The following is a 15,420-nucleotide window of genomic DNA, read 5'->3' as shown; positions in this document are numbered from 1 at the left end:
ACCCACTCCAGTGTTCTTGCCTGGAGAATCCCCGGGACGGGGAGCCTGGTGGGCTGGCCTCTATGGGGTCGTATAGAGTCGGACACGACTGAAGCGACTTAGCAGCAGCAGCAGAGGAAGCTAGCCATGGGGTTGCAAAGAGTAAGACACAACTGAGCATGCGTGCCAATGCAAAACAGATTTAAAGATGTTATAGTTTTAATAATTTAAACATTTTAATTATGAGAAATGCAATATGATAGGGCTTTTCTTTCTGAGTCTGGGAAATTATTGTCAGTATTATTTAGGATTGGAAAGATAAGTAAATCGATCACTTTATCTCATATTCATTGGTAGAATGAGGGAGATGGTGGAAAGAAATTAGATACAATGGAAAAAGTGAATACATTGGGATTTATGCATCAAAATTGTCTGTTTTTCTGCAAAGGCTTATGGTTTATTTTCTGTGATCAAAAAATTATCTTCAGAATTGCTCATAAAATTGATTGCTCTAAGTTTGCTGGTAAGGCAATTTGATTTTGGATAATTCAAATAGATTGCGTCAGTGTGGAGAATTTTCCAGATTCTGTTTACATGAAAAAAATGTTTAATAAAATAGAGGAAGAAGGATATAATGCACTTAAAGAAATAATAGAATATAAAAGTTTTAAATATCTGTCACATGCATGATTTGGGGAAATCCAATTCCTTTTTGAAGTTATGAACCTTGTTTAGAAGAATCTCTTTATTTTCAAGAAGGAATCTTTAAAATATTATAGAAACCATGATGTCTGGTTACAAGGGAAACGATTGCATTAGGAACTGTTAGATGAGCTGTGTGAATCCATCAGTGTTGGCAGTTAGCACAGACCTGTGACATTTAGATGCAATGAAGCATGTATGGTCCCTTTATACTAAATTAAAAATTCATTCCAGTGACTAGAAGATATATGAGAATACTAAAAGAGGAGAAGTCAGCTTAATGTCTGTATAAAACCACAATTTAAAAAACTTTTTAGTTTTGCTGAAGGACCTTACAAAACCCAGGGCAAGTGCTCTAAAGAGGCTTAATTTGAAGCTAAGTTTAAAAAAAGTTAGGGAAATAGCTTTACATCAAAAAGTTTATTCTTTTCCAATGATGATCGTTTAATTAGCAAGAATTTTCTCTACTTTGTGGCTATTTTTTGAATGTCAAATGAGAACTAGGCAACTTTATTAATAATGATAATAGAGCCCTAATTAGCTTGGGCTATTTTTAGACAAGGCAGCTATTACCCTGTCTTATTATATTAATATATTATGATGCAATTTGCTTCACTTGAAATACCAGTGATATTTCCAAGTATAAGTGCTAAGCTGGCAGTTGGATAGATAGATGAGTCTTAGAAACTCAGAGCAAAGATCTATGGTAGATTTTGGAAACCATTGTCTCACAGTTGGTAACTAAGACTGTGGGAATAAATGAGACCAATTTAGTAGAGATTATAGTATGATGAAGAACAGAGGACCAGTTCCAATACTTGAAGAAAAGGAGAGAATGATGAGACAGGTCAAGGAAGATGAAGACTTTAATAAACCCACTGGAATTTTCCACATAAATGTCCTTAGTGACTTTGGCAAGGGAAATTTTTGTGGAATGGTGGGAGCATATGCCATACTGGAGTGGTTTCAAGAATAAGGAGAGGTAAGGAGATAAAGTTGGCAAGAAGATAGTTCTTATGAAAATTTTGTCTGTGAATAAAAGTAAAGAATATCCAGTAGCTGGAATGGGATGGTGGGATGATAGAGTTTCAAACATGTGTTAATGTTAATGGGAACAGTGAAGAGAAGGGGATAGGTTTAAGGTGTGAGAAGGAAGGAAGGGATGCAGTAGCAGTGCAGGAAGGAGGATGGCCCGTAACTGATGGCAGGGAGCCCCTCACGTAACTAAGGCAATGGCGGTAGAATAAGTACAGACACGGATAGGCTGATAGATTTGGTAGAGGAAGTGTAGGGGAGTGTCAGCAAAGATTTCTCTTTTCTCTATGAATAGGGTGTGGCTGGCCAGAGTAGTTAATAGGGATTTGAGGAAAGAAGAAAAGTTTGAAGTAGTGTTTATGGAGAAAGGGAGAGGAAAAATTGCTTTGGGTTGGTATCAATGACTGAAATTTGTAGTATAATCAAATTCCCTAAATTTTATCAGTGGACTGAAGTTTCCAATCTGATTACAGTTCTCAACTGACCACTGTAGATCATGACAAGCCTTAGGTGGTAGGAAGATTTATTTAAATCTAATATATAATGCTGCTGCTGCTAAGTCGCTTCAGTCATGTCCGACTCTGTGTGATCCCATAGACGGCAGCCTACCAGGCTCTGCCATCCCTGGAATTCTCTAGGCAAGAACACTGGAGTGGGTTGCCATTTCCTCCTCCAATGCATGAAAGTGAAAAGTGAAAGTGAAGTCGCTCAGTCGTGTCTGACCCTTAACGACCCCATGGACTGCAGCCCACCAGGCTCCTCTGTCCATGGGATTTTCCAGGCAAGGGTACTGGAGTAGAGCCATATTTGAAGACATTGATCTAAGTGTGGTGTTTTCCCTTAACTTGCATGAACATATGTGTGTCTATAAGTGAACTATGTGTTGAGTATTTCTTCCTAAAAATCAGAAATCTGAGATATTCAGCTTGGAGAAAAGGGATAAAAGACGTTATTGAGTCTTTTCTCAGGTACTCATTTTTGGTGTGTGTCTCCTAATGATGGTGTTTTTATGGCAAAATTTAAGAACACTGTTTGACCAGATGATTTTTTTTTTTTTTAATCCAAAACTTTTGTCTTGTGTGCCATGACTGGAGAGAGCCTGCTGTCTGAAGCCACTCAGGCATGTTCTTCCTACTCTGGCGTGGGTCCTCTGCACAGTAGAGTTTGACTGTGGGAGTATTAAACAGGCCCAAAGATGAAAGATTTCAGTTTGTTGACTTTGAATTGTGAGTATGTTAATATATCTATTTAATGAGAAAACTCTAAATTTCTATTTCCCATTTTGGTTCTTTTGAGTGTTTACTTGAGAGTGTAGAGCTTTTTATAAAACTCAAAAGAGCTCTCTAGTTGAGGGACTGTCAAATGTTGTTTTAGCTGCACAACCACATTGAAAAATAAAATCTGTGTAAATAAAGATAAAAAGACAAGTATTCTGGTTCCAGTGGGCATGGGGGACCTGAACCCAATTGCTCTGGTCACCTCTTTCCACTCCTTCTTCATCCACTTTTGTGTAAACCCCCTGAGACATCACCATTAACCATTGTTTGAAAAGTTGCAAGTGTTTGAAGTGGAACATTGTTTGAAAATTACAATTCTAGGTGGTCCACAGCCATACTGAATTTCACCAAAATGTAAAGTTCTTAAGATAAACTAACTGTGACTTTAAGATAATTTTTCTCTCTCCGACAGGCAGGTTAGTGTTTACTTTGACTTTATTACTTTGTTAGTGCATAATTATCTTATATTGGTAATTTTAGTGATAATAGATACCGATTTTGGCCAAGGAAACTCCATAAAAACCATTGTTATAAATGTGCAAATCTGGAGTTTGAAAAGCCAGGCACTTAGTTTTTTTAATTTAAGTTCTTACATGGGGACCCTTTTACTAAGTTCAGGAGTAGTCATCAAAAAATGGACATAGGACTATGGCAGGGAGGATTTAACTGCCTTGATCTTGAGCAGCCATGAAAGTATGTGATATAAGTTACAAAGATGTTGTTCTGTTAGGCTGTGATTTGTCTAGGGCTGACAGTATTCATAGAAATGGAATGGGGTGTTTTAAAGAAAACAATAATAACTTTTTGGGAACTAGAGCATGGATAAGGTAGATACAGGGAATGGTCAAAAGAAAGCTAAATTAGAGTATGTAGAACTTGCTAATAGAGTCATAAAGTCAAACTAATATGCGACAGTATTGAACATATGAACAAATAGTATCTGTGCCACATACTATTTCAAATTGTGTACTTCAGTTATTTTTGATAGTTATAGCACCTGAACTAGGTAAATATTGTAACTTGATTTTGTATTTGATGAGTCTCCCAGAGGTTAAGCAATGTGTCCAGCTCACACAATAAATGACAAGTAAGTGTAGTAGAGTCAAAATTGAGATCCAAATCATTTTCTTTCACCACCACATGGCCTATTAAAGTCAGACTCAACAGCCAGCTGGGATTAGAAGTAACTGAAGTGAAAACAATGTCCTCAACTGTTGAGACACAGCAAGAAGACAGCTTGTCCTCCACACCAGAGTGCTTCTCAGGAAGTTAGGTAACTCCACTAGCTCACCAAGAAAGAAGTGACTCTGACAGTCCAATGAGGATTTTTAGCCTCGGAATCTGTCTTTCTCATTGCCTCCAGACAATCCTTCCTCTAAATACTGTGGTGATTAGAGGACTGTCTCTTCATGGCTCAGGTCACTTGGGGCTTTATGCCACCAACAACTTTCAATAGTGAGGTCAGATGGGAAGAACTCTGAGTGGCTCAGGACTCCCCATGGTGTCCCTGACTTGAGAGTCTGCCCATTGATGGCGAGAGCTTTGTCTTTTTATGCCAGGATTCATTTCCTGGGGAAGGAAAAAGAGCTCAGCTCTGGGTTGTGCCCAGACATCTTCTATTCAGGTGTTGATCCTTGAATCACACACTGAGATCCTGTATCTCCTAGTATGTGAAATCTTGTTCTGGCTATACAGAAGCAAGTAGCAAAAGGAAATAGCAATTGAAAAGTTAACTATATCATGTGAGCCAGATATAAAATTTACAATCTTGAATTTTCAAAAGGCTTTTCAAGACTTGTTTAAAATGTGTAGGGTTACTGGGAGAAAGTAGCAAAGACTGATAAACTTCTCAGATGTTAGGGGATAGAATTCCCTGCATTGATACGATTATTGATAATGTGTGTTTTTGTTTGCCTGTGATGCCAAATTTTTTATACTTAAGTGGTTCCAATTTCTTATCTTTTGTATAAATCAAATGTAATATTTGAGACCTTGCTACAGTGCTGGAATATTGACACTTTGTTCTGATCGGTAACTATGATATAATTTGCTTTAATTTAGAAAACTCAAACTCTTAAGCTCTGTATCTTCTGGAATACTTTTTTCGTAGAGAATGTATGTAATCAGGCGTAATGATAGAATTAGATTTGTTCATATTAATCCCTTAAAGTGGTACTAAGCATCAAATCAGTGTGGCAGCTTCCTAGATGCTCTCTCCCCCCTGGCTAAATTTAATAGATATATAATCTTTGTATTACATACAATTGTAATGTATTTTACATACAGTTCTTACAACTGAAGAATATCCTTTTGTTTTATCCTATTTCCTATTTTATTTTGGTTTTGGTTAAATCTATTTACAGTTGGCATAAAGTCCCTTTTTCTGTCCTCACTGTGAAAGAAGGGGAATATGAAAACTCAGTAAACTGAAGTACTACTGATTTTTCTGAAAGAAAAGAAGAGATTTTGGTGGGGGCGAGAATGGGTTCACTCCATGACAAGGTTTTTGGGAACTAATCAGTCCCTAAGTCTGTGGTTAGTTTATGTGCAACACAGACCATGGAGAAAGGATTGATATCTGGTATAATGAACAAAGCTCTAATGAGCTAACTGGTTACTTTTTTCCAAGCAAAATTTGCCTCCCCCATCCGTACAATTCCTTCATTTAACTTGTGTAAGTTATTCTAGCTGTGCTAATAATGCTTTATTAGTTAATATATTGGTCACATAATCAGGGGCACAACAGTAAAATTTATGTTTTTTTTTTTAATCAACCATATTCTCTAGTGTTTAAAATTTTGCAAACAAGGAAACAATAGAGTAAGCATGTTTGTCTTGGACAAGTTGGAGAACTTTTTTTTTTAAATCACAAACTGATATGAATCGCAGTGATCTAGTGTCTGAGTCCACATGCTTAAGGGCAAAGTGTATGAGGAAAGCAGGACCTTACCCTTCAGTGGACTAAAGCTGGAAATACTGATCTCACAGCAAAGATCATGCCCTTCTCAGCATGCATCTGGCCCTTTTCATTTTGCTTTCATCAGCTGGAGCTGTTCAGTGGTGCAAAGAAAACATTGTAAAATGCTTACAGCTTTTAGAAGTGCTTCTGAACTCTTCAGATAATGGTAAGAGTTGCAAATCTTATAGGAAGAGCCTATCATAGAAAAGCTTTATTCAGCTCCACAGGGAATGGTGAATGCCAGTTAGTGAGAGCTGCTCTAAAGTGAAATACTTATAAGAAGGGGATACTGAAGTGTGCTTTGTTGAAAAGCTTACAGGGAACAAATGTGTGTTTCATTGCACGTCTAAACCTAGTGTCTGTAAAGGGTGTCTGTGGCCGCCAGCAGAGGGAGAGTGAAATTTTGCAGATGGATAAAAGAACTTTCAACAGCCTAGCTTAGTTCTTTGGCAAAAATCCAGTGCACTGGGAATTCTCCAGCAAAATGGGTTGAACTTGGCAGATCTGCAAATGTGCATTTTTCTACTCAGAATAATCAGGCAAACATAAACTTCCAGAGGAACTAATTATCTTTTGTCTTTTTTACCTTAGAAAGAGGGTAATATTTGGAAGACAATTCACTGCTAAGAGGTTTTAGAAGCAACATTTGAAAAATGTTGAAAGAAAAATCTATATTTAACTTTTATCAAAATATTTTTAATACTCATTTATGTTCTTTAAATAGTTTATCATAATTAACAGAAGCCCAAGCCATATGGTTTCTAATTTGAAGACATTTATTTACTCGTTGACGTTTTACCCAAAAATTCTTTTTCATTATCATTTGTTTTCTTGCTGTTTATTGCTTTAGTTTCATTGCTATGAAACCAATGCCATCATTTCTCTAAGTATGTATCTGTATGAAACAAATCTTGTTTACATGACAGAAAAACAAGTTATAAAAGAGTTGTTGTTCAGTCACTTAGTCATGTCTGACTCTTTGTGACCCCGTGGACTGCAGCTCGCCAGGCTGCCCTGTCCCTCACCTTCTCCCGGAGCTTGTTCAAACTCATGTCCATTGAATCGGTGATGGCATCCAACCATCTCATCCTCTGTTGTCCCCTTCTCCTCGTGCCCTCAATCTTTCCCAGCATCAGGGTCTTTTCCAGTGAGTCAGCTTTTTGCATCAGGTGGCCAAAGTATTGGAGCTTCAGCTTCAGCATCAGGCCTTCCAATGAATATTCTCATTATAAAAGAGTAGAAATGAGTTTACTCCAAAGAACATTTTCTAGAAAATGTTGGCATAATGAAAATGTGTTACATATATATATATATATATATAAATATTAACATACAGAATATACTTTATAGTATATGTGTTTGTGTGAAAATATATGGGATGGGTGATGTCATGGTCTTTCAGAAAAATTATAGCAATTTAAAGTAATTTGATACAAGTGGTTTAAATTCAATATACATATTTTAACTGTTATTTTTTTAATCATACAGAGTTAAATCATACAAAACAGTAGAGAGGACTGACTTATTGAAATGTAAATCCTTGATTTTCACATTATGTAGAATTTTTAGTTACAGCTGGGGTATTACAAAATATTTAATGTGGTTAAATTATAGGCATATTAAAAGAGAACATACATTTTTAAGAATGGATGGTGGATGAAGAGTTTTTAAAATAAAATGAATAAATTTATGTATTCTGAGGTGAAAAGATGGCCAAAGTTAAAAAAATGAAAAATGAAAGAAAAGAAAGGTTTGCAATGCTATGCTTGAATCTATTGCTGTGCCTGGCCACGGTAAATATCTGAAGGACACCAAACTGTTGATGGTGGCTGCCTTTGGTAAATAAGACTCTGTCAGTGGACATGGAAATTTTTATAAATAGATTCTGTATTGTTGGGATCTTCTTTCAATGAGTGTTTATTAATACATATGTATTCAAATATACACACACCTATATATATATATTTTAAGGAAATATGTATATATTTTAATAGGAATAACATAGTGGAAAGACTACTAGTCCTGACTTTGTTTTGTGTGTGTGACCATTAAAAAAGTAAATAGATTTGCTTATTTTGCTCTTACAATTATTATTATTATTTCCTCTTAATATTTTATGATTATTAAGAGAATGATGAATAAGGAAGAGAGGATTAACTTTTTTGTTGTTTAATAAAGTCACTGGCAGGTAGAAAATATAGCAATTCTATTGAGATAATTAGGCTAAGAACTTTGCAATAAGTGTAGAGTTATGATGGTGTCAAGAGAGTAGCACTGAAATAAAATTGTTTCTATTTGTAAATGTTACTCTAAAAGTAATGAAACTGGAGAGTCACAAAAACGTCATGTGATAGAGAAGATTTATCTGTGATAGAGTGACAAAATTCATCATTAGCCATTGCTAGTGACTGGGAAAATAATTAGCATTTAGCTTTTTTCCCTCATAACATACGTAGAGTTTTGGTTTGGGTCCATCAGTTTCACTTACTATAAATCTACATTAAAATTCCATATGGTCTGATAATGACTACATCTAGGAAAACATATTGGGGAAAAAATGTACGGACTGAATATTCATTGAAGTCTCAAAGGTTTCTTCCAGATCTATACTTTTCTGATATAAGTCAATAAAGGGTTGGAACAAGATGCACTACATAGGCCCAGGTTACCTATGTAACAGTAAAAGAACTAATATTAGCTTGTAGTCAGAGTACTTTACATAGTTGTTCGCATCCATTGTTGCTAGTTCATACCATTGTAACTATCCATATTATCTGATATTACTTGAATAGTGCCATTTAAACGCTGGGCTGGAAGAAGCACAAGCTGGAATCAAGGTTGGCGGGAGAAATATCAATAACCTCAGATATGCAGATGACACCACCCTTATGGCAGAAAGTGAAGAGGAACTAAAAAGCCTCTTGATGAAAGTTGAAAGAGGAGAGTGAAAAAGTTGGCTTAAAGCTCAACATTCAGAAAACGAAGATCATGGCATCTGGTCCCATCAGTTCATGGGAAGTGGATGGGGAAACAGTGGAAACAGTGTCAGACTTTATTTTGGGGGGCTCCAAAATCACTGCAGATGGTGATTGCAGCCATGAAATTAAAAGACTCTTACTCTTTGGAAGGAAAGTTATGACCAACCTAGATAGCATATTCAAAAGCAGAGACATTACTTTGCCAACAAAGGTCCGTCTAGTCAAGGCTGTGGTTTTTCCAGTAGTCATGTATGGATGTGAGAGTTGGACTGTGAAGAAAGCTGAGCGCTGAAGAATTGATGCTTTTGAACTGTGGTGTTGGAGAAGACTCTTGAGAGTCCCTTGGACTGCAAGGAGATCCAACCAGTCCATTCTGAAGGAGATCAGCCCTGGGATTTCTTTGGAAGGAATGATGCTAAAGCTGAAACTCCAGTCCTTTGGCCACCTTATGCGAATAGTTGACTCATTGGAAAAGACTCTGATGCTGGGAGGGATTGGGGGCAGGAGGAGAAGGGGACGACAGAGGATGAGATGGCTGGATGGCATCACTGACTCGATGGACATGAGTTTGAGTGAACTCTGGGAGTTGGTGACGGACAGGGAGGCCTGGGGTCGCAAAGAGTCAGACACAACTGAGTGACTGAACTGAACTGAACTGAAATATTGCCTGAATAACAAATATTTATATAATATAAAATATTTGTATAATCAGTCATCAGCACTTCAGCATCTTTTTGCAGTACATTTTTATAGCAAAATGAAGCTCATTGTAAAAATCTTTTGACCAGTATAATTCCTTTCCTTTTGAATAGGTAAAGTTATTATCATTCCTACTTTCTCAGCAAGGTAATTAAGATACTGAGAGAATAAGAGATTTGCTCAATATAATAATTCTTAATAAAAATTTTTAAATGAATATGATCTCTGCCATTCTAAAAACAAACAAGGTAAAAAGGAGGGAAATGTGAAATGGAGGGAATGAGAGAATGAGAGAGACTTCCCAGTGTATCATATGAGTACTTTGTCAAATCTAGATCTGCCCCTTTTAAATGGAATATTTTAATGCTGAAAATTGATTTTAGCTTGTACTTTTAAATTATTTTCCTAAAACAGTGTTTTTGATAAGGGTTAGTTTGAATAATACCTCTGGAAAAGTGCATATTCTTGAATTTTCCCAGTTAGATTTTCGAATCTATAATTAATTCCAACACCTTGAATTCTCTAAATTTTTCAAAACTCTCATATCCTTTATTCTTTTCATCTGTATTGTCCTCATCTGTAAACTTGTTAGACTTTTACAGATGTAGCTATTTTTATTTAGTAGCTTGAAAGCTCTGCTTGAAAACTCTAGAGAAGTAGTGTTTGCAGTTTGAAAAGAGATCCAAGTCTTAATAAACATGGTACAATTTGCTATGAAATTTAGATGTAATAACATCTTCAAGATATGTTTTCTGTATGTATGTTTTCTTATATTAGGGAACTTTTCACAGATACTATTCTATGTTCTTTTCAATGGAAATGTTTTATTGCAGGAATAGCTGACATCTTTAGTACTTACTTGCTGCTAAGGACCTCAGGCACGTGTTACTTTGAGGTAGATTCTTATACTCATCTTGTAGAAGTGGAAACCAAGGCTTAGCAAGGCTGTATAACTTGTTTGGATAACGTCAGTTGTGGCATAGCTAGGGTTCAAATCCACATCTGTCTTGAACATAAACATAATGAAATATCCATTTGTGTAACACTTACTACAACCAGTCGATGATAGAATTAACATAGTTATGTGATGGCATACTGTTTCTAACATGAACTATAATCTGATTCCACACTTGCTTACTGTTGTTTCTGTAACCCGAGGGGGGAAACACCCCAGCATATGCGTGTTCAGATTGAGAGGCAGTGGCACCTGTTGTTTCCTGTAAGTTAGAGCTTATAAGGGTCTTACAGAGCAGTCCAACCCCTGTTATCTTTAACATTCAAATCCCTAACTCACGGTTAGTCTAGGGTAGTCTAGGAAGAACATAATGTTTCTTCTGTTGGAGGTGAGATCTGTTGAGGATACATGAAGGAACATGTGAATTTGAAGATGTGAATCCTATTTTTGGAAAGCTTAATGCAACACTGTATTAATGTTAATGGTAATTACTCGGGCTTCTGAGGCTTTCTCAGTGACTGCTAGTTTCTTCTGAATAGTTAAAGAAATTACATCTAGACTAAAGGGTGTGACGAAATTTAGTGTCTTTTCCCAAGATAATAAGTCTATGACTTTTAGTGAATTGAATTGAGCCACAAAAGTTAGATTTTGATTTCTTCTCTAGTTATTATTGCTCTTTCCATTTCCTGGTTTGTTTTCTAGAGAAAGCTCTTTCAGAGCAGGAGTCTTGTCCATTTTCTTAAGCTCAGGATTCTCAGTGCCTTGGAGCTCATGATGGAGCTTGGTAATCATATTGGGATAAACAAACGGCAAATGGCAAACTAGATTTAAAGAAATCTTTGCCAAGAACAGATTTGACAGGAAAATTAGACTCCAAACAGATTTTGCTTAAAAGAATAAGTTAAAATTGTCAAAGCAGAATATAGGATGGAGTTCATCTTGAATAATAATTTTGAATTGTAAAAACTGATAGCAATATAGTATAAATTATTTTTCAGTTTGTGTTAGGTTTTGGTATTGCACTTGCTTTCATGATGTAGGCTTTGCAGTTTTGCTTCTGGGCACATGACTTTGCTTAATATAATTACTAAGTCTAAGTGTACTTAGTGTAACTTAATGTAACATTTGCCTGTGTATATCCTTAGTTGCTCAGTCGTCCGACTCTTTGAGACTCCATGGACTGTAACCTGGAGAGGCTTCTCTGTCCATGTGGATTCTCCAGGCAAGAATACTGGAATGGGTTGGCATTCCAGGGGATCTTCCCAACTGAGGGATTGAACCCAGGTCTCCTGCATTGCAGGTGGATTCTTTTCTGTCTGAGCCACCAGGGAAGCCCAAACATTTGGCTGTTAGCACAGAATTTTGTACCCAGGCCATCAAAATTAGCATATGGAAATTTTTTCCTTTCATGTACACTTTTTAGTGTTTTTAATTAATATTTAGCTTTGCATTGAGAAAAACTGATATATGACTTTCATCAAAATAAAAAAGTTGTTCAACTATCCAATATATGTTTTAGAGATCAAATGACACTTTTGGTTTGTGGATTCTAAACGTTACAATTCCTGAATTAATAAACCAAACACATGAATCTGTGGAATTTTTGTGTTCCAATGTGATTTGATGGGGAAATGGGCTAATATTAAGATCTAGTAGTTTATGGACATAGGTAATAAAGATCTGCCTTTGACTTCGTTACTGAAGGTTAATGCACTAAATGTACTATTGCATATTTACCACTGAGCAGGACTCGGAACCTCAGTAATGGAAACCTTGAAAAGTGAGGTCACTTATGGAAATCATCTTTGATGCACATTATAATTCTACTCAAAACTATAGTTATAAAGCAGAGGAAATTGATATATAAAGACCTGATGAATAACCAACGCATAAATTAAAATTTCTACCTTTAATCTATTAAGTATACAAGTATTTCAATGAAATATATGTAGTCTGTGTATATTTTGTAGGAATTTGGTAATGAGAGTATAAGTATCAACTTGCTGCTAAGACCGTACTCTCCGTATAGTCTTACGGTACAGAGAGTACTGTAATGGTCAGGATTGTGTCACTTTCATGTCTCCCATTCCTAGCACCTGGTCTGACACATTAAAAAGGTAAAAAACTAAAATCTCAATACGCATTTGTCAGATAAGTGAATAAATGAATATATGTGAGAATATCTATAACCATTATAATTGCATCAGGATTTCCACTCAGTGTATTTTAATGAATAATTCAATGATCAAATTACATATTTCCTTACTATATATTAATACAGAGTAATGTTACAGCACTTTAGTGGAATTAAGATGACTTAAACAGGGCTCTGCTTTTAAGGAACTTACAATCATAAAGGAAATATACACGAACAACTTGAATCCCAATTCCATAAATGCTGTGGGAGCAGAGAAGAGGACGCCTTGAGTGAGGGACAGTGGATATTTCAGAGGAAAGGAAAAGTGTTTGCAAAGGCACAGGAGTATGAAGAAAATGCCAGTTCCAGAATAGCAAGGGATTCAGAATAACGAGTCCTCAGGGCCTGTGCACAGGGTTTGAGTAGAGGGTCCAGGAGTCATACAACTGCTTTCAGCTACCATCTTTCTGCACAGCATCAAACAACATGTAAAAAAGAACTCCTAAAAATCTCTTTATTGATAGCTCTCTTGGATATAAACTCACTTCACATAACATTTAACATTCAGTTCTACAAGCTTTTGATGCTCCTGCTTCTAATGTTATTTCTCATTCTCCTGTTTTTGATGTTGCTTCATGACTTTAGATATAATGCATCCTATGCCCCCCCACCAACGCTGCTGTGAGTGGTACTCCTGCTGTTGGTACTAACTGTAGGAGGTAAAATTATAAAAAAGATGGGCTTAGATCACAGGGGGCCTATTTTCCATGTTGAGGGTCTGGTGAGAAAGAGGTAGCATTAGCAATAAACTTCAGCTGTTTGGTTGTTATGATGGATTATAAGATGGCATAGATCTCAGTGAATCCATCATGATTTTGTATTGAATCCTTACTTTGTAGGATCCTGTGGAGGATTCATTTCGATATTTGGCAAAACCAATACAATATTGTAAAGTTTAAAAATAAAATAAAATTAGATTTTGCATAAAAAAAGAGTAAATCTCTTAGGGGTGAATTTCATGTTAACTGAACTCACAGAATGTGATATCTAAAACAGGATTCCACTATATTGTTACAGCTTTGGAATAGTGCCAACATGAGTTTGATATTCTAACTATAAGCAAATGAAATTATATGGGTGTCAAATATTTACAGAAGGTTTTTCCATAAGCATGAGACTAGAGGAAGAGGAAGATACTTATGTAATTTAATTGTCAGGAACATTAGCCTAAGACACCCAAGGTATCCCAAGACACCATCTGCATAAAAAGTGTTATCTGGCTAGCAGGGTAGGAGTGCAGGTGACCTGGGGTCCATGCATCACTTCCTTGCTTGGACTGGCACCGTCCACATGTTTCTTCTTTGACTCTGCTTTACCTGTGAGGCCACCATTGCCCAGACCCTCCTCTGGTCAGAGCATTCTCCTGATTAGCAGTGTATTCAGGAGATAAATAGGTTTATTGCATGGGCCATCTCCAACTGATTGGAAGTTGCTATCGAAGCTGTCTTGAGAAGGACTCGGAGACTCAGACAAGCTTACAGGATTAGAGTGCCTGGAAGATTGTGGTTGAAGAATGCTCTGGGCTCCAGGAGGGGAGAGTAGAGATAATTCACTATATTTTCTTTCTCTGCATGAATAATTCATATTCTGTACTAGTACCTGAAAGAGCATAAGCAGAAAAGTGACCTCATCAGATTTTCCTTTAAGGAGGAACCAAGATAATGCAGTTGCCTCCCCAGTTTTGATGTACCCAGTATCACTGAGGGTAAGCTACTTGGAAATAGCCAAGGGAAATCGCAGAAACATCTAACCTTGGAGACTAATTTTCTATAGTTGCCTTCATCATGATGGCATTTGTTGTCCAAGTGAATACTGTTTTTCCTGTATGAAGAATAAGGAATAAGGAAAAATATTGGCTTTGTTGAGCAAAGCCGAGGGCCTTTTTATAGAGTCAGCGCTCCTCAGTTTAGTGGGAAATTCTTGCTTAATTCTGAGTAATGCTTAACTGAAAGACAAGTCCATCATACTTTATGGCCTAAATCTACTGGTGCCTTTTAATTTGAACACTGCCTGGTATTATTCATACCGTTCCACTAAGTGCTTTTAATGCTCTCTCCCTCATTGCCACGTCCACATCCGAGGATTTATAGTTTTGTTTGTTGCTTTATTGTATTAGTAAGTGGAGTCAGTTTGATAAATCACTACCTAATTGATAAAGAGGGTCGTTTTCATCAGCTTTGCTGTAGGCAGAATTAGGCAGTCCCTGACTGTAGCATGAGCTGAGGGCACATCTCACTAACAAGGTTGAGACTCTTTCATGAGCAGCTTTTTTTTTTTTTTTTCCTAAACATAGACTTTTTAATGACTGGAGTCTCATTTGTCCATTAAAGAATATTTTTAAAATGTTGTCTATGAGACACCTGGCTTAGGGATATAATTTATTGTAAGACATGGTGTTTTTGCAAGTAACTACCAACTAGTAGACTTGGGTCTTTTATGATCCAGAACTGATTTTTTTTAGTTGATGAGCCAGACATCATAATTGATGCTTTTTTTTTTTTTTTTCAAAATATTTTTATTTTTGGCTGCACTGGGTCTTCATTGCTGCGTGGGCTTTCTCTAGTCGCAGTGAGCAGGGGCTACTCTTCACTGTGGCACACAGGCTTTCCATTGCTGTGGCTTTTGTTGCATAGCATGGC

At 36.5% G+C, this 15,420-nt stretch overlaps 1 protein-coding gene across 2 annotated transcripts in view; it reads left to right on the top strand.

Annotated features, from left to right (window-relative positions):
* ANK2 (ankyrin 2) overlaps positions 1-15,420 on the top strand; it is a 581,957-nt gene that overhangs the window by 75,394 nt on the left and 491,143 nt on the right. The gene's annotated exons all lie outside the window — the stretch shown is intronic.

Source organism: Bos javanicus, chromosome 6 (genome assembly GCF_032452875.1).
Source record: "Bos javanicus breed banteng chromosome 6, ARS-OSU_banteng_1.0, whole genome shotgun sequence".
NCBI classification, from domain to species: domain Eukaryota; kingdom Metazoa; phylum Chordata; class Mammalia; order Artiodactyla; family Bovidae; genus Bos; species Bos javanicus.
The sequence above is the reverse complement of the archived record's forward strand: the minus strand, read 5'-3'. Positions and strand labels throughout refer to the sequence as shown.